The sequence below is a fragment of the Montipora foliosa genome, chromosome 12, assembly GCF_036669935.1.
Source record: "Montipora foliosa isolate CH-2021 chromosome 12, ASM3666993v2, whole genome shotgun sequence".
NCBI classification, from domain to species: Eukaryota; Metazoa; Cnidaria; class Anthozoa; order Scleractinia; family Acroporidae; genus Montipora; species Montipora foliosa.
The window spans coordinates 305,017-314,571 of record NC_090880.1 but is presented as its reverse complement, the minus strand read 5'-3'; the positions used below and the strand labels follow the sequence as shown (position 1 = coordinate 314,571).

Genomic DNA, 9,555 nt, shown 5'->3' with positions numbered 1-9,555 from the left:
ATGTATATTTTCTTTTTCTTGTTCAGAACGCCTGTAGCAAATGTCAGTGTAAAAACGGTGGAACATGTCAATCCGGTTTTACACAGAAAAGATATCGCTGTTTATGCCCTCCTGGATTCGGTGGTGACCTCTGCCACGAAGGTATGAATAACGATGTATTTTTTTGCAAAGCGCGCCTAACCCACCCCTCCACCCATTTTTTTTCCTGGCAAATACCCAATTTCGTTGCCAGGACTGGGAACGAGAAGGTCCTGGGAATGAGGTTCTCTAAAACCTGGTTTTCACTAACGACGCAAGCACAATATTGTTTAATTCACCGTGAAAAGGGGCCTGACGCAAGAACAAACACAAGCATAAGCGCAAGTACAAGAATGCTTAATTTACCGTGAAAAAGAGCCTGGCGCAAGTATAAGTACAAGCGCAACGATCAAAATGTATCCATTTCTTTGTGCTTGGGCTTATGATTGCGTTCGCTTGCGTTTTGTGAAAACGGGACGCTACTCAAGCACAACACAAGCTGTGATGGATTGACCCTAATTAGATGCACGACGTTTTTAATAAGCATCACGAAGTGTCCCTTTGCACTTCTCGCCAACTTCAACATCACTCGTGTCTCGGAATAAGACAATTAATGTCACAATGTATCTCCCAAATGCTGCTCAATAAAAAGTAAAGATTAACTGCTGCATTTACCCAAAGCTAAAAATAACGCTAATTTTTTCCTTACCTTTTTGTTGAAAATAGGTAGCAAATGGTTAGCCTTAAAGGGAAATTCATGTTGGACGTCAAAATTGAGAGTGCGTCTAATTGGAGTCAATTCTGGACACAATAAACACCAGATGTATATATCTAGACGAATTGCAGACGAAATAATCCTAAACGAGTTATTCTTCTCTAGTATAAATTCGGCCGTTTATATATATATACAAATTATCAGACGAAGTATCTTATTTTGCCCAAGTTCGTCGCAGACGGATGACCCATCTCTAGGATGATGCGTCTCTAGTATAAATTCACCCAAACGTTAAGATCCCATCTCAAAAATTGAGCCTTACGAAATGTTCTGTTAATTACTTTAAGCCACGTGGCTCCGAGAGTAACTTAACGGATGCCAAAGAATCGAACGGCGTGCCATTTTAAAGTTTAATAGCCTGATATCTAGCCGGTAATTGTATTTCAATCGTTTACTTTATCATGTCCAAAGCACACATTTGGGACGACCTGGTCCAAAACAATGGCGAATTTAATCTACATCAACTTGCAGAGAATTGAGAGCTTCTTTCAAAAATACGATCGATATAGTATTATTTAAAGCAATTAACTTAATGAGTGATCTCAATTGTTGGGTTGCCTGTGTATAATTATTGATTCGCAAATAAGAATTCTCGGATATTTCCATGTTAATTGACGATTTGCATCTGACGTCACGGCGGCCATGTTGGTGTGCAGAACAATGCAGTAAAATGTCTTTTGGGAATTTGACTCTATTGTTATGCAAAACTTGTGGGGCCATTTTCTATTGTTTTGTACACAACATGGCCGTCTTATCACGTGGATGCAATCCAAGAATAGATAATTTAATCTAATTCCATCTCCATCATGACCGCCGACAGAGATCTAATTAACTGCGAGATCGGTAGTAGATAGTTTTTGTTGCAAGATCGAGACAGGAGCTTTGAAAGACGCACTCTCACTGAAAGAGCTTGAATAACTAACTATTGATTTTTCCCGATGTTTAACTTGTTCCAGACGTTAACGAGTGTTCTTCTGAAAACGAGTGTTACGTGAATGTCACATGTACGAATACCAAAGGATCTTACAAATGCACTTGCAAAGAAGGATTTACCGGAGACGGAAGAAACTGCTCAGGTATAGTCAAAAAAGTGTAACGAAGATATTATCGCGACGGATGCTTACAGTTTTGTTTTGCACGCCTTGCATGCCCGTTAGTCACGTAATGTTTTCCCACACAACGAGTTGTCGTCGCCATGTTGCTTTGTTTGAAAATGAAGTCCTCAAGTTTGTTTTGTTTTGTTCATTTGCTTCCAGACATTGACGAGTGTTCATCTGAAAACAACTGTCACGTGAATGCCAACTGTACAAATACCATAGGCTCTTACAATTGCACTTGCAAAAAAGGATATGGAGGAGACGGAAGAAACTGCTCAGGTAAAGTCTATCCTAATGATTGAGGGTACAATCGAGACTGATGCGGACAGTTTTGTTTTGCACGCCTTGTGTGCCCATTAGTCACGTGATGTTTTGACACCCGTCGATCTTGTGATCTTCGCCATGTTGTATTGCTTGGGACAAGAGGCTACGGGAAGTCTACACTTTGATTGAAGGAATATTAGCCGATTTCCTTTAAAACTCACAGTATTTTAGTGATTTTTTTTTTTGGCTACAATGCCTTGGTCAATGTCCAGTTCAATTCCGAGATCCAAGTCCAAAGTCCATATTCCGTGACCCAACCATATGGTTAGAATGGTTGTTCACATTTAAAAATGTTGTTAACGGCGTTGATTCCGATCAAAACCAGTAAACAGATATTTGCTTTACAAGTTTCCACGATGGTATTTAAAAATACTCCACATCAATCAGCAGCCTCAGTACCTGGACATCAAAATTTCGAGTTGAACCTGGACAAATGTGAATTATATTGACAAGCCATTCGTTCTATATCGAAAGGTCCACACTTATTTTCTACTTAACAATTTAAGATTTGATATCCCATCGTCGGAATCAATGATACGACTCAAATAATCGGCCTACTCATTCTCTTTCCATTTCCAAAAGCCTTGGCTCGGTTGTTCAAAAGCCGATTAACGCTATAATCCCACATAACAATTAACCAAAGAGTTCATTTCTCTTCTCCCAAATGCTGTTCAACGCTGTTATTCGGCAAAACTTTACATTAGTGTCATGAGGTTAGACACTTTCCGGAGTATTTTAATTTTATTCTACATGCTAGAACTTTCTAGAGTCATTCTGGTCAGTCAGCATTAGTCAGCGATACCAAAAATAAATATGTTGTATTAGTATATACTTGCTCAGTGATCTTGGTGTCTCAAGCAATCTGATTGGTTCGCTATCTCGGAGTAATTAAGCATTATTCACTCCTCACGGCCACGGAGTGAATAATGCGTGATCCAAACAAAACAAAACGGCCGGCGTAAACTCGAGCTCGCCAGCATCTGAATCGGAAATATCGAGAATACAGAATGATGCTGTGCTACAGAATACAAAGAGGACCACAAAATTTGGTATGAAAGTTTTTTTTTCACAGGTGAAAGAAGATTTAATAACTTTTGCCAACCAGTGGTTTTCCACATAATTATTGCTGACAATTAAACAATCTTCACGCCAACAATTTGTTTCACTCGGAGTAATTCTATTTTGTAGGGATGGCCGCTCAGCAAAGCGCATTTGTTACTGAAATTGAGGAGTTTAAATAAATGTTTAAGAATGTCCTACATGGCTGCAAGGAAACAAGACAGGTCATTTTAGAACAACCCGACGCTCACGTTAATAACTTAGAGCCGCCATTTCATGTGGATCCTTTACCAACTGCACTCCTTCAATTTCCATTTCAAATGAACCTCTAAAACTTTGATCAAACGGTGAAAATGCTTTAACAAGTGGACTTTCGATTTATATTGCTGATTTAAACGGTGTTAAATGACCATTTTGCTGTCTACCTTTGTGACGAGGATTTTAACAAAGGTTATTTAGATTTGACATGTTAATTCTTCTGTAAACAATTTCGCGCATGCTTTGTGCTGCTTGCACGTTTTCCACGCACGAATTGAGATGTCAATTAAATCGACTTTGGATGGTTTTCTTCTGCAATTGTTGCTGAGATTACCTCGTGAGTATATATATACTAAAACAATTATTCTTAATATTCTGCCACTAATCACCTTCTAGAAAAACAAGAAAAAATGCATGAACGTCCTTACAGGGGCTGGGTCATGCTATTTTAGGCATTATCAGCAGTGATCGAATGGTCATACAATTAACTAAAATATCAAAATAACTGTTAAACACTATAGAAGAACTCTAACAAAGCACAGAGAAGCCAAGAAGGGACATGGATGGACAAAACTGGAGAGGATTGAAATGAATTGAATTTGGGTAAATTTGAAAAACGTCGGCCTACCTTTTTTCAAATTGATATCAGTCTATATCAAAATGTCATTTACAAAGCTTGAAAATCATTCTCAGTTGTTATGTGGCCGTGATTTTGCAAATGAAAGACTCTTGCTCTGCCAATTTGACGTTTAGAGCTCATAATTAACAAAATTAAACAAAATTACCTAAAATAGCGTGACCTAGCCCCTTTAATTCAAACGGTGTAGTGGTTGTTGTGGAATTGTGTCCTGTAAGTAAGAAGTGATAAAAGAAAAAGAAGACGAGTGATAGAAGGCGCCTTTTCCTGTGAGACTACAGAAGTTAAAGTTGTTGTAGACAAGTGGATATGTTGTAGTTGTGGTCTTCAGGAGGCAGTGTGGCCAAGTGGTTAGGCGCTTGCCTTGAAATCCGAAGACCCGGGTTCAAGACCCGTTCTGACCGCTCGTTGAATTTGTTCCTGGTAGTCCCTGGTTCAACTTCCCAGCTGCAATTGTAAGTTGGGATTCTTAACAGTAGTTGTTGTTATTCGCTTCCGTCGTTTCATTGTGTTTCACTGGCCCTGAGAAGCCCCTACGGGAAGCGGTCAATTAAGTATGTATTGTATTGTGGTTTAATTTTGTTTTTGGTTTGAATTTTTTAAAACCAGTTCCTTTTTTTTTTTTTCAAACCAGTTGGAATTTTTGTAACTACTGTGGTTTCAGTCTTAATCAACTGTCTAAAAAACGGATTTTTCTTTTTGTGCTGATGTAGTTAAAAAACAGGGGCCTGGATTTTTTAGGGAGTCTAAAACACAACTAGACCCTCCGTGAGGGTACACTGAGTTGCCTGTGGTACGTGCACCGCTCCAGACAATTTTTTTCAGGTTGGGGGGTCATTAATACCAGAAGAGGCTCTTTGGCTCACAGGTCCTCGCACGTTCGTACGACGAAACAGATCTGTCCTTGCGTAATATGTAGCTCTAACAGTGCACGATATTGTTTTGGTATTGTCTATCATTGTAGTGCCATGGTAGAAGTCTTGGGTAAATAGCTATAGTCTGAGAAGACATGTGGTTACTAGCAAAGTAATGAACCCAGAAAGATTGAAGAAAATAAATGGGAATTGAGAAACATTGGCTTCTAGGCTGACATGTTGATAAACTTCTTTTCACCATAAGTTTAAGCGTGCACTCTGAGCATCTGACAGCTTTGTAATACCGAAGTTCACTGAAGTTTATCCCTGTTCGGCGAGGTTAGTGTTTGGATCGGAGACCAAAACAATATACCCGCACGAAACAGAAGCATCGAACCGAAAATACTATTAACGCTAACAAATGCGAACTCAGCAAGGTACAGATTTTGTTAGCTTGCTTTATGCAAAAACAAGTATTGAGGCAAAAGTAAATTGATATTCAGTTTTTAGAAAGAGCAGAAGGAAGTTTCCAGGACGGTCGCTCGAGAATAACATATTTACGACATGAAAACAACATTAATTTTGAACCGTGAATATAGAAGATAAACAGTTACGATCAGTGACAAACATTTTGGGAGATTTTTGCTACGTTCAATTTTGTTATTGTACGTTTTGGCTGCACAAATAAATCGCAAAATCGAAAGTGACATCGCCGGAATTCAGCGGGCGCCGTGATTAAGTTACCGCGGCATGTTTACTTGCCAAACAGTGAAGTATCTGTGTCAAATGATGGCAAGATACCGGGTTTTCGTAAGTTTCTTTTTTTGTTTAAGTGTTATAAAGTTTGACAATAAATGAGCGAATTCAAAACAAAGATCACAATCGCCCACCATTGTTTCTGCAAAGTCAAAAATTTACTCTCCAAGATGAGGTTATTTATCACCAGGTAATTCCATTATTTTGGAAATAGCAGCTACTTTATTATTCATCTGCGTCACAATTTTTCACTGATTTTGGGGCTCATTTTGTTGAAACTCAAGCACGCTTCCAACAGGCCTGTGAACCCTTCCTGCTTACAGAGCAATACTAAAAAACTTCTCCCATATCACATTTCAACCTTAAGCTGGAAAATTCAATACACAACATGATATTATAATTCACAAAGGCAAAAAATACCACAGAATCCTTTTCCAGCGAAAATTTATTGAAACAAACAACATATTTGCTCTTAGAGGCGAAAGCCTCTTCCTATTTCATTGCGTGCGTGAAGACAAGAAACTCAATGGTGTCAAATTACCATGTACTTCAGGTATATACAGCTCACTTTCATTTCGGCTCGACGGGCGATAGATTGTTGTCGGAGTCCATTACTCGTCGCTTTTGATTTTCCAGGTGTTGGTTTTTCACCGCCTGCCCAGTTTATCCAACTGACTTTCCATCATTGAGCTCCATAAGGGTATATTTTGTTTAAGGATCCACTAAAACGCCATCCGCGTTACATGACTTTCGACGCCATTACAGGCTAAGTTAATGATTCTACTGTGTCCACCAGAGAAATTGCACAAGGGCCCCCTCTTACCAGGGGAGTGAAAGGGAAGACTTTTACCGACACGGAAAAAAAAAACTGAAAAAAAATGTAATAAATATGTGGTACAGAGAAAGGTTCCGTAATAGTAGGAGAAGAGAAAAAAAGAAAAAAAAAAGAATCGTGACAAAAAAAAATTAAATAGTTGAATTAAAAAGGGAGACGGGAATGGAACAAATTATCAAAGCAAAGAACAAAAACCTGGTTCATTTAAACTGTTGTTTGTTATTACGCTAAATCTCTGCTTTTCGAGATTTACTAAGCTAACACCCTGTAATAATCCAATCTACCAAAGCCTGCCTTAAATTCTCTTATGCGTGGATCAAGTCATGGTCAGTATCCGTAAACCAGTTTCTTTCTTTAATTGCAGCAAGTGATTCTCAAGTGATTGATTTTTGTCTATAAATCTTATGGACTAAATGTGTGAGCTCTCGCCCCTGAGAAATTCCCGTTTCGTATTTATGTCATGAAATTGGCCACCTTTCATCGTACCCAAGGGATCAAACCTAAATCGAACCTCTTACGGTGTTTCTTGCATCTTCTAGGCAAAGATTGCTTGGATATCAAGACAAGAGGGCTTTCGCGCGGCGATGGCATATATTTGTTGAACCCGGATGGAGGAAGCCCGTCAAACGCATTCCAAGCATACTGTGATATGACGTCATATAATGGAGGATGGACCATGTGCTACACAACCGATGAGTACGCCAAACCCCGCATGGAAGTCACATACAATGCTAAGACTCCTTATGGAAGTGATGGCTACAGGACTGATTGCAACAACATTCCGGTATGTTGCTAGATCAAATGTCGTAATAAACCAATAACAGCACACGTAGTTTATAATTTTTTCGAGGCTAAATAACTCCCAATTTTCAACATAATAAACACTGACGCAACTTGTCGGTCTCACATGAAGACCATTCAGAATTTATATTTTAAAATCATAGACAGGTTTCCCTGTCTGGTCAAGAACAGTCAGAAACCTCTACCTTCTACCGACTGCATTAATAATATCATTTTCAAAAAAAATTGCTGATCAAATCGATAAATCCAAGAGCACAACAGCCAAACAAACAAACAATATAAATGACATGCATATGACTTATAAAAGAAAGAAATGAAACCTTTCTAATGCGTAAAAATCTTGCAACCTTGGAAAAATCACAAATTTCCGAGTTGAAACCTATATTTTGATCTTCAGTTGACAAAGTAAGAGTAACTCTGACAAACCGCAATCCAAATAACGTTTTTTTTCGTTGTTAATTAGTTTACAGAAATCATGTTCGTCGACCACCAGACTGGATAAAAAAAGCTTATTTCAAGCGAAAATCCAACTTCTCAGTTAAAGCCGCAGCTCAGTATGGTAAGAATGGAAGTGCTTTAGGATTGTGGGATGCCGTAGGAGCCTCTACTGCCTACTCCTACCAGCTGTTGATCTGCGACCATTCTTTCTACACTGGCTTCTTTGTGTCTGGTTTTACTCGCAATTGTTACAAACGTTGTTACCATTGGTGTAGTGATGAGTCATCGCCCTACTTCCGCACAGCCTCCACCCATTCAGGTTACAAAGGCGTGGCCTTCAACGCCAGCGGTCACCGCCCCGTCAACCCTAGGCTGATGAGCGTTGGATTGCGCTAAAGTGACGCCTACTTCATTTTTCTAAGGGTTTCATAATATAGCCGGGAACTAGCGTGCAAATCTCAATAAAAAAATACTGACAACGGTAGATACTGAAGTCAAGTCATCGGAGAGACAACCTGTTATGTGATTGATAAGAGATAATGTGATTCAGTTCAGAACCTAGAAAAATTAGTTTGCATTTGAAACTTTCATTTTCTGTAAGGTGTCGGGTAAATAAAGCAATTTCAAAAGAATCATCAGTTTTGGTTTGGCATGATCTATTTATCCTAAACATTCCTTACGTTTTGCTCTTTCACCTATTTATGTTCATGTTTAGAGAGACTAATCTCAATAGCTAGGGTCCCCCCACCGACCCCCGTCAACTGAACAAGGTGCTCTCACCTACCCATCCCGTCCGACCAACCCGCGTGTTAACCCGCCAACCCCCCTGGGATTAATATATATTGGTGGGTTTACCGTAAATCCACGCTCAGCGACAAATATCTCGCCTTTGATTCTTATTAAAGGCTGTTCAACTCAAGAAGTTTATTACTAGAAGATTCCTCATGAGACATGAGTGTCTACCATCTTCGAGTGATTATAAGGTTAAGAAGAGACAAGAAACCCGAGACTTCTTCTCCGTAACCTTTTAAAACCAGGTTTTGCTGTGTAATACATTACTTAACGACCTGGAGACATTTCGTGCATCTGTATCATGTAGTAGGCAAGGAGGTGTATGGGAAGAAAGAAACAAAAAAAAAAAACATGGTCGATTTGTGTGCAATGTAACAGTGGTGTGTTACGAGATCGCCATACTTCCACACCTCCTCGACCAGTTCAGCTTACAAAGGCGTAAACGCCAACGGTCAGCGATCCGTCAACCCTAAAGTGATGAGCGTCGCTGTGCGACGAAAAGGCGCATTCTTCTTTTTTTTCTGAGGAATTCATAATATAGCCTGGAACTATCGGGAAATTTTCAATAAACAAATAACGGCAATGGTCGATACCGAAGTCATGGGAGAGATTTGTGCTGCATGGTGATTGATCCCTGAAGTTATTATTGCCACAAGCAACTCTACAATACCAGCAGTCCATAATTCAGAAGTCTTGATCTGCGATGAAATGCGGCCCTTATTTTTAGGACGGCCAGCACTATATATTTGCGGGAAATCAACGTGGCTGTATATAGTGCTCCTCGCACGATTCACACCACACTTATGGGCTATAAGCTATCAGGGTAATTGGCTCCTTACAGTACCATGCACGCGCATACTTAACAATTATTCCACGAGCACGCGTTGGATATGAGATGATAGATAGCCAAC

At 39.4% G+C, this 9,555-nt stretch overlaps 1 pseudogene; it reads left to right on the top strand.

Moving 5' to 3' along the window:
* LOC137978607 (pro-epidermal growth factor-like) overlaps positions 1-8,609 on the top strand; it is a 23,348-nt pseudogene extending 14,739 nt beyond the window's left edge.
* Positions 8,610-9,555: the final 946 nt, after the last annotated feature.